Below are 16,229 nucleotides of genomic sequence, written 5' to 3' on the forward strand. Positions count from 1 at the left end.
ACTGTCCACTCTCTAACACATGCTGCCAATACTGCACACATCAGCCAAGTGGCACGTGGGTGGACAATATACAATTGGAACTAACACTGGTGTAAACAACACTACAATGACAATCATAGCTTTAATGCATCATGCCTGCTCAGCTACACCTTCAAGCATATCATTACACTCTACTGCTGACAACATGCTAACATTGCTATACTGCTATAAAGACACCCTGTGCATCAGCACCATGGTAGCCTGTTCCTGCATCGATGTTACAGATGACAGGAGGTGGCACAGGTTTCATCATATGCACAGGGTGTGTTGTTGGTCTGCCAGAGGCCTACAGTGAGCCATCCAATCGACATGTATGTGTGTGTGTGTGTGTGTGTGTGTGTGTGTGTGTGTGTGTGTGTGTGTGTGTGTGTGTGGCAAGAATAATGGTATGGGCCAATGTTGATGTAATGTGTGTGGGTATGTGTTAGCCCTAGGTGTCTGGATTATGTGTGTGTGTGTCTGCATGCACACAGTTCCACCATGTGGCTGCCACATATGGGTATTTGTGGGACAGCCACAGACTGTACCTGTGAGGCTTTACAGATCACCATCTCTGGCCATGGATACGGTACCTGTGCCTGGCAGGGGTGCTACTGACACTATCAGGTACCAAGCCAGACTGGGTACTATCCCCAGAGGTAGATGGATGTACACTGGACCCAGGTCCCTGCTGGGACTGTCCAGAGCCACGTGCACGTGGTCTTCTAGGACGTTCTATGGACAGCCCACCCCCAACATTGCTGGGGCTGGTACTGGCACTACGGGAGCGGCTGTTGCTTGAGGGATGTCCGCGGCGACTGCCAGCTGCTGATGTTGCTGGCATACGTCCACGTCGATGACTCAACCATCCCGCACTGTCCTGACACATGGACATGACATTGCGGAGGACATCTAATGTCTCTCCCCAATGTCTATCGGTGACCTCAGTGTAATTACGGATGGCACCAGCTAGGTCATGGATACTGTCTATTACGGTGGTGTTATGTGCCCTCTGTGCCCTCAGTCCCTGTCTGGTGTACCGTTCCATATGTGCCTGTGCCTCCATGACAGCCTGGAACATGCGTGAGGTTGTAAGACCTGTGGCACATCTGCCAGTGGCATGATGGGCAGCAGTGCTCCGACGAGAACCCCTGGACATCTGCCTATGTGGTACCCTTCCAGACATCTGGGTATGGCTGCTGTGTCGGGATGCATGTGCCATGGATACCACACTGTCCTGGCCAATGCCGACTGTATGCTGTCCCTCTGCTAAGGGCATTGGTGATGGATGTATTGGCAGTATGACTGTGTGCATGGATGGGGTGGACACTTGTGTAGTGTCGATTGGTGGCCCAATGATAGACCCTGGCAAACATGCCTGTGCCTCAACACACCTATCATCATTATCACTATCATGCTCAGTGACATCAGTTTCCCTGCTGCATTGAACCAGCCCAGAATCAGCACCTGTGAGAGGGAGACAGGAAACACACTTTACGACCTGTACATGATGTCAGCACACATGCACACATGAACACATGAACACATGAACACATGCACACATGAACACATGAACACATGCACACACGCATACATGCACACTAGAACAGACACACACACACACACACACACACACACACACACACACACACACACACACACACACACACACACACACACACACACACCAGCAATCCTGAACATACTCAATAGCGTGTGATGTTGGGGTACAGTATCACAAGCCAAACATTTATATCAAACGTGACAGCATGCAGGACGTGTGTTGCTCAACAGCATGCAGTGTGAGTGTAGACAGCCCTTGCTAATAACAGTATACATGGCCTTGATGCATGTGTGTTTTGTTCAGTGAATGGCCTCACCCTGGAATGCAATGTGTACATGGACACAACATTGCTGTGCAGGTATTAAAAGCCCTGCAATGTCCTGTGCACCATCAGTCACAGGTATACATACCATGGCTGGATGTGTATCAGTGTGTCACATAGATATCCATTTCTGATTAGAGCATCTGTGTCTTTAGCAGATAATTGTGGACACAGGTGTAGCACATGCATGCTATGTATACACACAGGATGAGTGGTGCATGTATACCTGATGGAATACCATTGCTCAACATAGCCATTGTACAGTGGTTATGGTGAGTGTAGGACATATTGTGGACATGCCAGTGCCAGCCATGACATGGCATGCTACCACACAACTGCAACATGAAACATCACACATACACAATGTGTGTCATGTGACCTATACACCCCATAGCATTACAAGACATATGTGTGTCACTTTCTACAAATGGTGATTGCTATGCATATTGTGTATAGGTGCATATGTCTGCACACACACAACATTGAGGTGCATAGCAATTCATGATATGTGTAGTACTGTGGCCACTGTAACTGGATGGGGTGTAGTACCATGAGCCATCATCATGCAGCATCATGTGGTCACTCAAGGCTACTAATGTGTGCCAGACCGGCACATAGCATGCTGTACCTGAACTGCAGTACCATGGCTACATTCACCATTTCACGGCCAGTTGTTACATGGGTTTGTGAGGTGCCCAATAGGGGGCATTGCCTAACATGAATGTGTTATGTGTTGAAGAGTGTTGCACAGCCACATGTGAGGCATCTACCCCTCAGGTATATTATGTGTGCTGTGTGGATGAGGTTTGGGATACTGTAGTGTGACCTTACAGCGGGTGTCTGAATACGCCATGTGTAGCATGTTAACGTGTACTGCATATGACAAAGGTGTGTATGTTGTGTGCATGTGTATCGACTCTGCCTATCCAATGTCCACTACAGTGTTGCCACAATTGTGTGGGATGCTCTGTGTATTGTATGTGTTTTAGGCAGCTACCCACATTACTAGGATGTGCATAGTCTCACAGCAAACATGCACAGCATGCATTATGCATAGGTGTGTTACGTGTACATGGCCTACACCTCACCTATGACATGCACATTTAATTAGCAATATTAAAGGTATAACACACTCACCAGCATGGCTCTGCTGCCTTGCTGTCACACCAGAGGGACCTACAAGGATATCAGACACTTTGTCAGTGGCAACAACTGTGGCATTGCTACTGTGTGTTTGCAATCTTACAGTAGTACAACGGTTGACAGTCACAGGCCTACAGATTATATTCCTAATTATTAGTATTGCACAACACTAGGCACCACATCATCTAACTACACAGTACACATCTCACATAAGCATGCTCTACCAATAGAGGTAACAGTATTCTACAGCTATGCCATGTTACCTGCACGCTCCATGTCAACTTGCTGGGTGGCTCCGGCCTCCATGATGATACATGTTACTTGTTGTGGTTGTTGTTGGCCAGGAGCCACCTGGCTCAGGAGCAGCTCCTCCACTCTGGTGAGGGGGGATGGATGGCTACCCCCCCACCTGTGGCAAGCTGTTGTCTGCGGATATCAGACGCACGCTGCCGGACATGTCTAATTAAATCACTGCAGTGATGGCGTACCTGCTCATATGTCCGGTTATGCATGCCTATGTCATTTACCCTATGGACAAGATCTTGCCACAGTGCAGCCTGCTCATGCTGGTCCTGGCTGGTTCTGGAGAACAGCAGTGCATAGTGCTGCACCAGGCTCACTGTGATGGCTTCTTCCTCAGCCGTGCTATATGCAGGGTTACGATGGTGGGACATTACCCTGGAAGACAATGAAACAATATGTGTGAGCAAGTCATGTGGCACACGTAACATTCTAAAGTACAGATATCAATTAACTGCCATATATAGCAACCTATTGGCTGTCAGAAGATACACACTTTCAATACCACATATCAGTTCTCAACCCACAGATGCCTGACAGTGCCTGGCACACTCTATATATCAAACCATGTTTTGCACAGCAACAAAGTTAAAACAGTATGTAAGACTATACAACAGTACATGGCACACTGTATGTGACACAATGCACCACCTAGCCACAGGAGGTATATATCATGCTAATGCATCATGAAATATGTAATCCATTGCAATGATTGTAAAGTCCACTGACAGTATTACCAGTATACCACACTAGTCATTGATGGCAGACCCCTGCCTAACATATGTGCACATTCATTAATATAGGTGGCATACTGCTGTACTAGACTATACATGTTGCTAGATATGCAGTTATATCCTGTAACACACATATGACCGAGGCCATGGTACAGGCATACCCACACACACAGCAGACATACATAACAGACACAAAGGTATGGCAACCCAGGTGACCTTTACCTGTGTACCTTACAGTACTGTGTGTCAGTAGTTACCAGACCTTATGCCTGAGGTATGTAATCTGTGAGGACTACAGGGAACACACATAACAGTGGTTCCAATAAATGTGCACGTACACCATACTGTGCTGTTTAGGCATACAGCTTCAGGTAGTACTACAGTTCATACAGGAGTTGGATTCACCAGCAGTAACACCCAATAAGCATACATGTACTGCTTTAGCCTACAATGGGACACCCCAGTCGACAACAAGGGACTACGTCAGACCGTATGGCATACTGCTTTTTCTGCCTAGCAATTGCATACACATCTTTTGCTGGGATCACAGCTAGGACACATAATACCATGACAGAAACAGTTTCCCACTAAGCTATCACACATATACCGAACTCTGACACATTCACCAACACATTCACCATCACACTCAGTCAACCTCACATATCGATTATTGCAACAAGTACATGTGGGTGTGTATCACTTCATAGGTAGGTAAGAGGCTATTGGCCCTAGGGCCTATAGAACTCTAGCCATATGCTACCCTGGCCTCTGACACACAGGTAATTACATTTCACGTGGCCCTGTCAAGCAGAGACACTGAGGTGATTGCCTGGGTGTATTCACTATCTCCCATACAATCTCCAGGATTATTTATGATGACTGCTAATTAGGAGCTTTGTTTGCTATGGATAGTTGGTTTGTTCCAGAGTATGGGATGTCTCTGAGATAGGAATCTATCCCTCCAGCATGTGCTGTTTATTGTGGTCAAAGGGTTTGGGTCCCTAGAGCGTGTAGCTCATACAGATTGTGATCTGTTTACATGGAGCATGTCCAACAGATCTGGGTTTGACATAGCTTAGTATGTCAGTCAGAGGTCACCTCTGGGTAGGCGGTATGCGACACAGTCTAGTTGTGGGTTTGTGGGATGGTCTGCATAGGGCATCTGTTTGATGCCAGTATTACTCTTTGTGAGGTATGTCTGTGTCCTTTCCACTTGCTGTAGATGTCTTGTGAGGTACATACCACATGGGGCATTGTACTCTATACTGGGTTTTATGTGTGTGGAGTAGAGGGGAACACTGACCTATTTTTCCCTGGATGACACACCTTTTGTGATGACGTGTGCCACGTAGATGGATTACATGACTAGTGTGGCACTGTGACTATCGAAGGGGAGACTACTGTCCACCTGTGTCCCATGGTCTCTTATCACACCTTCGGTGTTAAGTAGACTACCACCTATGTGGTAGTTCATGGGTACTGAGTCTTTGCAAGGAGGGATGCCAATGCAGTGTCAACATTGAGCTTGAGTCCATGGCTTTGTCACCAGGCATCTGTTGCAGTAATTATGACCCTGTCTCTCTCTCTCTATATATATATATATATATATATATATATATATATATATATATATATATATATATATATATATATATATATATATATATACACACACACACACATACATATGAACATCCATTGCTGTACATATAGATATACATATAGGCACATATACAGTCCACCTGTCATGGTGGGAATATCAAGTATGGGAAGGTTGTGATGTATACAGTTATGTCATAACATTGCACAGTGTTGTGCAGAATGCATTGAAGGTGTTCTCAGCCCATGTAGCTTTAGCAGGCCTCACTGGCTGCAACACTGCAAACCTGATGAATCATACCCACAGCGTTTAACCACCACATGTCATATACCAGCACTGTATGCTGTCTGGTCTGCCACACACTACAACCTACATAGAAATATGCACATAACAACCTTCAACAACATATATATATATATATATATATATATATATATATATATATATATATATCCACCTTTCACAAACAGTTGCAGTATGTCCCTTGCTCAATGCACATGTACAGATGCTAATATATCTGACACGGACAGATCTCTCCATATGTGTGTGCCATACACACACAAGGACCACACTGTTGTAAGTACATGTACCTCACGGCTGACCTGTTGGGCCTTGCTGCAACATGAACAGGTGTCACATGTGAGCACACAGTAATATTAGAGGGTGTATACATAGCTGCTAATGCTGAATTAGCATACTAGCCTGGTACAGCTGTTGCCAATGCTAAGCTACACGTTAATATGACTATCATGCATTTGTTACTCTGTCACATCCATGTTTGCATAACCGTATGGGCTACTACCCCAAACAGACATTGTACACACTACTGTACAGAACACAGATAACATGGATCAGATGTTTGACATTTAATGCTGAACTACATATGTCACCGTCACATCCCACTGCACACAGCAACACACTCATTTCCCCATGCCAGTAGTTATGCAGGGCATCTGTGCATCGATACGTACTGTTGCCACATATGGATGATTCAAACTATATAGAGTACTCTTCATAAACATGTACTACATTCCAGTAAATACATAGCTGTTACATACCTTTCCTTTGTATGTGTTCATTTTTGTTGTCGTATATCCTGGTATATTTGTTTCGTAATATACGTTTTCCTTTTAATATATCTTTTACTGTTCAAGATATTTTTTTCAATAGATTTTTATTTCAGAATATATTTATTTTCAATATATTTTTTTTCAATATATTTTTTTCTAAATATTTTCTTTCAATATATATTTTTTCAATATATTTATTTTTCAATATTTTTTTTCAATTTTTTTTCCTATATATTTTTCTTTCAATATATATTTTTTCGATATATTTTATTTCAGTATTTTTTTCAATATAGTTTCTTTTCAATATTTTTTTCAATATAATTTCTTTTCTCAGTATATTAATTTGTTTTCAATATATTCTTTTTGTTATATTTCTTTACTTTACATCACTTTTTCTTTTCTTCTCTCTCTCTCTCTCTCTCTCTCTCCCTCCATACCTGCAATGGAATGATTGCATGTGTGGACAGCAAGTACAGACTGCTTTTATAGGTATCTGCACATGTGCATGTGATGGCCTCTGTACCAATTGGTGGCCACCATTTGGCAATTGCATGCAGCCTGCTGTGTGGTACTTGCAGTACTCACTGTCATAGCAACCCAGTGCTATAAATTGCTAAGTCAGGTAGGCATAGCCCTTTCAGAATTCCAAAGTGGGGACCATGCTTGTTTGCTGTGGACACCGTTGTGTAAGTCAGAAGGTTGGTATACTTCTTCTAACTGTTGCTAAGGGTGTAGCCAGTTATTTGTATGTTGTACTCAGACCTGAATGTTGCCACTTCCAGTACACAGTTGACAGTGTAGAATTGTACTCACCCCTAGAAATGCTAACACAAGATACATGGGAGTATGGAGTTTCTTTACAACTTCTACAATTAGCTGCCATACATATGTAGTTATTGAGATGTTTTCATTTGGCACATGAACTGTTTGGGAACAGCTATACTGTGGATATTAATGTACTCACTTCTGCACTGTTTGTGCTTTTTATTTTGTTGACATTATCACAGGATGCTCATGAAACTGGACAATTCCAGTACTGAGTATGCCTACCTACATCCTTGCTGTACCTTGAACACACTGGTATTTTGTACATTTGGGTGGGGATTGTCCTGCTATGATACTGTGTGGGGTTGTGAAGTGCTGCTGTAACATTATTTACTGCTAGAATGTCTGGTTCTGTTATCACAGTCATGTAATGCAATTCCACAACAACTGCTGGTAAAGTTCCACAGAACAGGTTTTGTGTTATGGCATTCCTATCTTTCCTTTACATTCACACATTCTGATGCATGATATATATATTTCAGCAACATCCTGCTGTATATCTACTGTGGCCTAGTGGTACTTCATGCAGTCTAGTGTGTCCAAGGTCCAGGGTTCGAGACTGACAGTGGTGTTTTATTTTGCTGCTGAGCAGAACAAGGCCCCTCATATGCAGGGTGACTAAGGCACTTTTAAGCAGTTGTAAGCGGGTTTGCGTGGGTTTGCATGATGCTTAGCAATACTTAGCTAAGCGCACACATGCGCACACTCGCTCAAACCCGCTTACTACTGCTTAAAAGTGCTTACTCCCGCTAACCCCCGTGCTCATTTCTTTGAAAGAAAAGAAAATGGGGAGATAGGAAAGTGGTGAAAAGGGGCACAAAGAGGGAAAGACAGTAGGGAAAACAGCTCGGGATGTGCAGGATGGGTGTAGGGAAGGTCCATAGCTGCCCATTTCTTTAACAGCAACAGCTGTGCATATACTAGTAATTTGGAGGGAATTTTGAAACCTTCCACCCCTGAGAGAGGGGTGAGGACAACAAAGTATGTTGTACTGCCAATTGAATTTCAGTTTCTGTGTCCAGCGGACATTTGTGCAAAATGGGCAGCTATGTATGGGGCGTAATTTTTTTGTGGGAGCAGATTGCCCATTTTTTTTCAGGTGAGAGTGGAATGTGGGGTAGGGGAAGTAGGTATGTTTTGGGAGGTAGGTTGGGGAGGTAAACAGACAAGACAAACAAGATGCATACAGGGGCAGAATATGACACATGGGGTGGGTGAACACAATTGATGGGGAAGGATGTTTGGAAATCGCAAGCCCATGAGCCCACAGATGGTAACAGTGGAACTGAGATCCCCACCCATGGGCAGTCACCACTGCACCTTCACAGCCCGGAGGGTGGCTGTGCTGGGGGCTGTGTAGGAGGGGCAGGCTCACCCATGAGTCATGCCACTCTTGCCTCGAGCTGGCATAGGGGATCAGCGACTGAACGCTGGATCTCCCTACGCACCACAGCCCAGACCCTTCGGAGGGTGACAGGTGGCCCTCCTCCAGCCACGCTTGCATGGGGGGGATGAGCCCCATCCCCTGCAGTGCTTCCACCCAAAGGTGGCACAGGGCCAATGGAGGAGGAGGTCCCGGGCTGGGCACCGGACCTGCTGGTGCCAGGTGCCATCGCCAGCTGAGGTGGGACAGGTGGGTCCGCTGGGACCGGCCTTCCCATACGTTCTGTGTTTAGGTGTATTTAATGACAATATAGCCAACAGCATTCCAAATTAGTTGTAACAGCATGCAGTAATATTCCCATTAACCCAACACACCAGAGTTCCAACAGTTGAACAGCAAGCATAACACATGCATATATTGAATGACAGTGGACATTCCAACAGCATGCAGGAATGATTGGTGGCAACAGGCCACCAAGATTGTGGTGTTTGAACAGGGCACATGCATCAAAGTTATGCAGATATTTATAAACCAATAGGACATATGTCCCAACAAATGTTTTGAGATTACACATACCCATTGAGGTGTGGAATTGCATTGTTTATGCACATACAGTAGGGTGTAAAAAGATACCTCCATTAACAACTTATATGAACTTATAGTTTACACTACATTCCTATTGACTGCAGGTATATATCCCCTACATGTATTATTACACTAGGCAATGTCCATTACATTGTGGGATGTGTTTTGCTAGTTCCTTATGTACCTGACCTGTATCTAATATACAAACTGTCCAGGATGCAGATGTTACTGCTACATATTTATATATTTTATTTATATTCATATGTCTACATATCTGGATGTGTTCAGGTGACATTATCAGTTATATTTTAACAGCCCCTACATTTCTAGCAGCACACTGACATTTCCGGTGCACACAATTACAAGCTACTCATGTGCCAGATTTACCTATACATGCCAGCCTTGAAACTACAGTTGAGGACTGTATATATGCTTAAGAGATACTGGCACTCCCTTCGTCCTCTTTCTATGGGCCTACCCAAGTGTGGGTTGACAGCGCTTAATACAACACTACTATTTCTATACTGCAAGAGTACATCAACATTTCAAAGAAAGTGACACGGACACACTACAGGTGTTATACCTTTATTAATTACATTACACACTTTTCTAGTGGCTCTCTCATTTATTTGTTATTACAGTGCATGCAGACATCTTATTCAGGATGTATTATACCTTCATTTATGGTTTACAACACTCTTTTTCAGGCTCTCTCACTTATTCTATATAACAATACATGCAGAGAAATAATTCAGGACTTATTATACCTTTATTAATGGGTTACAACACTCTTTTTCAGGCTCTCTCACTTATTTTACATAACAGTTCATGCAGAGAGGTTATTCAAGCCTTATTATACCTTTATTATTGGGCTAAGACACTTTTAGTCAGGCTCTCTCACTTATTTTATATAACAGTACATGCAGAAAATTACTAACCTGCCTGGTGGTGCAGCCTTAGCAGCCTATCTGCATAGGCTTGCTGATTCGCAGCATGGACACCTGCAGCTGTGAAGTAAATGAAGTGATATTGAGACATATACCTATCCATACTATCGACTACACTAGCAATTTTTACATACTTCAGTCCATGGCTACCTACTCAGTAGTGGGGCATTTTGCATCCCACGGGCCTCCTGTATCCATTGGTTCAGTTGGTCCTGCTTGCATCTCTTCAGGTCTGCATGGTGATGTCTAACCTGCTCACCAGTCCGAGGGATGCCTGTGGCACTGGTGAGTTCATGTGTGAGATGGTTCCAGGCCTCCGCTTTGTATTCCGTGCCCTGGAACTGGCCCTGCAGGAGTCTAGCATCATGATGATGGACGAGGAGCCAAACCATCACTTTTGACTCCTCAATGCCCCACCATTGCACTCGGAAGCGAGAGCCCTCTCCGACACCAGCCATTGCTGCCTGCAGATGGGAGCTACAACCAGTTATGGTGAGTATTCCCACCTATGGAGCTTAAATATGCCTCATTTCCCGCACTTATTTGTGATTGGCCGGATTTGAAAGTTCTCAGCTGAGTGCACACCTGCTTAGCACTGGGTAAACTTTGATTCATATGTATATGTGTGTTGACAGTCCATGAACATCAAATGCTGTCATGGCTTAGTGGATCAGTACTGTGATTATGGTGCACACTATCCCGGGTTCGAGACCTGTCATTGCTTTTTTATATTACTACTGGCCTGACCGGTAGGGGGTGTGGCTGTGTTTAGCCGACTTTGCTCAACTTTGCCCAACGTTGCTCTACATTGCTGTACATTGCCCGATGTTGCCCGACGTTGTGCTAGTTAGAGCGGCGTGCACCTTCACGCAAACATGTTTGGTTTTCGCTAGTTGGAGCGATGCGCAGTTCCATGCAAAGCTTTTGCACTAGTTAAACCAGTGCTTAGCTATGGGCAGTTATTCTTAAATGTGCTTAATACTGGTAAACGTTGCTTAGCAGTGCTTCACATTGCTTAAGATAGGTTACTTATGCATTCATTAGTATGCATGACCGTTTCACTTTCTTATATATATTTAAAATATCGTTCACTACTACATAGGCCATTTCGATGCATTTTAATAAAATTTAAAAGGTAAATGTCAGGAATTCTTTTTATGCATGGATTTCCTACAGAAAATGGAAAGGGAAGTGGTGGGACTCGAACCAGGAATGCCTCCTCTTTGTGTGAAGGCTCTACCACTACACTATTGCTATTTGGCTTAATTTGCATATAAGTGGTTTATTATCCTCTTCGATGTCTAAACTGCTAACTGTAGCTAAGCAATGGGCACACCCATGCACACACATGCAAATACGGGCAGCTATATCGTGAATAATAAAAAAAATTGTTTTACATTTTCTTTCATTTGTACAAGGCTTTTGAATGTGGGGGAGTGTAGTGTTGGGGGTATACACATTTGAGCTGACTCGCTCATATCTGCTGACATTTGCAGATTTAGGCACTTGCAGGGGCGTGGATATTTGGACTGCTCGTCAGTCTGACACACCCCCTGCACTCCTGTATGCTCCGTGTTAACCTAGGAGTTGAGTCAGTGCACCCTCATGCATATGCATGACGTGCTGACGTCATACTCTTAGACGGCAGTCTCCGAGTAGGACTTAGTTCGTCCTACACGGAGGATTACTGAATCCCCCCATAGCTTTACTCATCTGCACTAAGTACCAGATAAACTGTTAAAGGTCAACACAGTGCATTTCATGACCTGGGGCATGCAAAAAATTGTTAAATTAAAATGTATTCATTGCTAATCATACCAAAAGAACCTGGCTTATATGGTGATGCTCATGTTTACTACAATCAATTATTTTTTATATCATAACTATTCTGAGATGCAAGAATTAAACATTAATAAACACACACACACACACACACACACACACACACACACACACACACACACACACACGTACTTGTAGTGAATCTACATCTTGGAGTGCATGAATGATAACACCAAGCTTATAAATCATTAGCAATTTTAGTTATCCATACGTTTGAGTTCAGTCAGAGAAGTAAATGCAAGAGGTCTCAGTATAAGCCTTGAGGTACAAGGCTAGTTATCTTCTTGCTGTCAGAAGTGGTACCATCCACCCTTACAATACGTATTCAGTCTTTGAGCCAGTTTAATATTTACCTTACCCCATAGGGGCCTGCATTTAGGTCTTTTAGCTTCTTCACAATGTCTACAAGAGGGATGGTGCCAAATGCCTTGGCCAAATCCAAATATGTAGTATGGACTGAATGACCACTATCAACCACAGTTGTGACCGTTTCAAAGTCCACTAAGTTTAGTAGATATGATTTACCCTTTACAGAAACATAGAGCCAATTTAGAAAGGTTACTATGAGGTGTACAGAAGGTGTATGTGTCACAGTACCCATTTCATACAGACATAACCTTGCCATGGTGCTTTAGCACAAACCTGTGCAGTTTAACAGTGGCCTGTTTCCATGGACATGCTAAATGCAGTGCTGCCTGCAGTAGAGCATTTATGAAGCTGCTCATGGCAACTCATGTTAATGAACATGACTAAAAGCTTGTGTTCCCCCACTATGGTAGAGGTAAGTGCCAGAGAGTTTACCAGACAGATAGTGTTGGGAAGTGTCTGTGTGTGTTTGTGGGGGGGGGGCTGCATGTGTGAGTGTATCTGTGAGTGTGCATTTACCTGGGAGGTTGTAATAGGGTGATCAGTTAGTGGATAGTGTGTATGTGTGTGTGTGTGTGTGTGTGTGTGTGTGTGTGTGTGTGTGTGTGTGTGTGTGTGTGTGTGTGTGTGTGTGTGTGTGTGTTTATGTGTGTGTGTGCTTGCTTATGTGCATGGATAGGTGAATAGGTGAAGGTGTTTATGAATGTAATTGGGTGGGGGGTGCTATGTAGCACAGTGGTGCAGCGGTTAACGTTGTCGCCTCACAGCAAGAGGTTCTCCAGTTCGATTCTCGGCTGGGGTGCCTTCTGTGTGGAGTTTGCATGTTCTCCCTGTGTTTGCGTGGGTTTCCTCCGGGTACTCCGGTTTCCTCCCACATTTCCAAAAAACATGCATCTGGAGCGTTTCTCCCTGGGCCTCCACTGAAAACAGGCTCTGTGGAACCTAGTCGGACATTCCTGGTCAACAAATGTTAAATAAATAAATAAAATAAAAATGTGTGCATGTACATTTGTATATGTACATGAATGTGTGATTGTGTGTGCATGTGTATCTGGGGGAGGTGAGTTGGACTGCTGTAATAACTTCATACTCCCCAAGACTAATAAGCAAATCATGCAACACTGGAGGGTGCAGAACACTAGACACCAGGAATAACTTAAAATATTCTGTCTTAAATGGTAGTTAGGGAATGGGAACACAAGACACCAGGGCAACTCTAAATATCATGTCTTAATGGCACTTAAGGTCAGGGAAAACTTTAGAAGCCAGGGATACTCTGCATACTGTGCCTAATGGCATTTAGCAAATTGACAGATAAGATTGGCAGTACAAAAGATGTGGGCTGGGCGTTACAATGAACAACAGGGAGAACTCTGTATATCATGTCTTAAAGGCATTTGAAAAAGAAAAAAAGAAAGATGATGTGGCTTGGGGATAACACTAGACACCACAGATACTCTCTGTATATAATGTGCCCTAAAGGCACATAAACAGTTTCAAACCCTGTACCCTCCCACCTCACACAGAGGATATTAATCCTCAGCGCCACCACTACACACTGGAGACAGTGGAATATTACTTGTGTTTACATAAAAAAATTATGTGGAACAAATTAGGGGGAAAAAGTTCAATGCCTGTACTACTGATACAGAAGACAGTCGCATTAACCCATTATACTAACTAATCAATTAGAGTATCCAGCCTTATTTTACATAATAATAAGTATGAAACTCTAATGTCTGGCATGTTTTAATAATTGCAACACCAAAAGAGTAGGATCATGTTGGGAAAAGCTTCGTTATAAAGCTAGGAGGAACACTAGATGACACCAGGGCGAAATTTTCAATATTACTAGAATTAGCTTAAAAACGTAGTAGAGCAACAGCTCTAACATCATGTTGCACATTATGATCAATAAGAAAAATGAAATTGTAACATCTGGCATTATTGACTAACTGTAAAGATCCATGATTTATATAGGCTGGGATAAAAAATAAAAGGAGACATCTGGGATGTTCTGTCAATCAAGGGTGGGTAAGAGGTACGTTGGTGTGTGTATGAATGTGTGTATGTGTGTGTGAGTGAGTGTGAATGGGGGGAGGGCAATGAGATACATTGGTCACCAAGATTAAGTACTGCAGGAAAGTGCAGCTAAATGTAATTTAGAGATATGCAAATTAGTTGATAGTGAGATCTTTACTTGTTTCTACTAATATATGAATCACAAAATATCACACCATGTAAACAATCTATTTTTACAATAGCTCTTACTGCAAGTACTGAGATTCTTTCTGAATCCTTGGACAAACTCTTGTGGATCTATTTGCATGAGGTTTTAGATAATGTAGTTGATGAAGAAGATATGATGCACAACATGGCTTTGCAATTTAAGCTTGTTAGGCTGATGGGTCTATAGTTCCCTGAGTTAGTAGTAGGGCCCCCCTTGTGAATGGGTCATGCAAAAGCCATTATCCAAACATCTGGGACTATCCTGTGGCTACGCTTAAATTAAATAGATTTAGAAGGGGTTGCAAAAGGGCATTTTTGGCATATTTTTTTATGCACACAAGTATATTGTCCAGGCCCAAGGACGATGCCATGTTACCAACAGAAAATGATTGATTTTAACAATTAGCTAGCTTCTGGAGTCAGTTCAGGGGGTACAATAGTTGACAACCTGGGAGGACATGATTGACAGACCACACTGCCTTGCCTGGGATGGCTTGCACTTATCCCCTCTAGGTATTTGGATATTGGCAAAGACCTTTCCACACCCATAGTGCCTTTTTTAGGCAAAGCCAAACTGATAAACCAGCTGACTTAACTGAACCTATGAAGGAATATCTGAAGGTACTGCTCAATACTATAAGTCTTAACAAGAAACTGCACTTCTTGCAAGCCTTCCTCTCCCTGGAGAGTGTAGACATTTGTGTAGTAATGGAGACATGGTTTAAAGTCAGAAAGTACCCCAGCAATGCAAGGTTATAATGCCTTTCACACTTTTAGACCAGCTACTGCACATGAGGGAACTAAAGGTAGAGGAATCTCAGTCTATATTAAAAACAAGTGCTTTTTTGATGAAATTGTACCTTTTAGTAGTTATCTTTACCACCATCAGTTTGGGTTGTTTGTATGTTTTTAGCTGTATTAAAAACAACCTCTCATTCAGACTAGTTCAAGTATATGACCAACTGGAACTCATACATGTTCAACTCACCATAAACGGGGTGTCATACCATATCCTTGCAACCTATAGACCTCCCCCCTCCATGTCCCAAGAAACCCATACTACCTATCTCAATGTACTAGAGTCCCTCATTGTTCAACCCAGTATGATATTCATCCCTCTGTAGATTGGGAATCCTGCACCATTTCTAATGCTCAAGCCCAGTGATTCCTAAACTTTGTTAATACCAACATCGTAAAACAGTTGGTCCATTCTCCTACCAGTGGTACAAACATCCTTGACCTTGTGTTCATGAACATAGGGGGCTCATGTTCCTCACCTAATGTAATGTCTTTGCTCATC

Source organism: Protopterus annectens, chromosome 1.part1 (assembly GCF_019279795.1).
Source record: "Protopterus annectens isolate FY-2018-M chromosome 1.part1, PAN1.0, whole genome shotgun sequence".
NCBI classification, from domain to species: Eukaryota; Metazoa; Chordata; order Ceratodontiformes; family Protopteridae; genus Protopterus; species Protopterus annectens.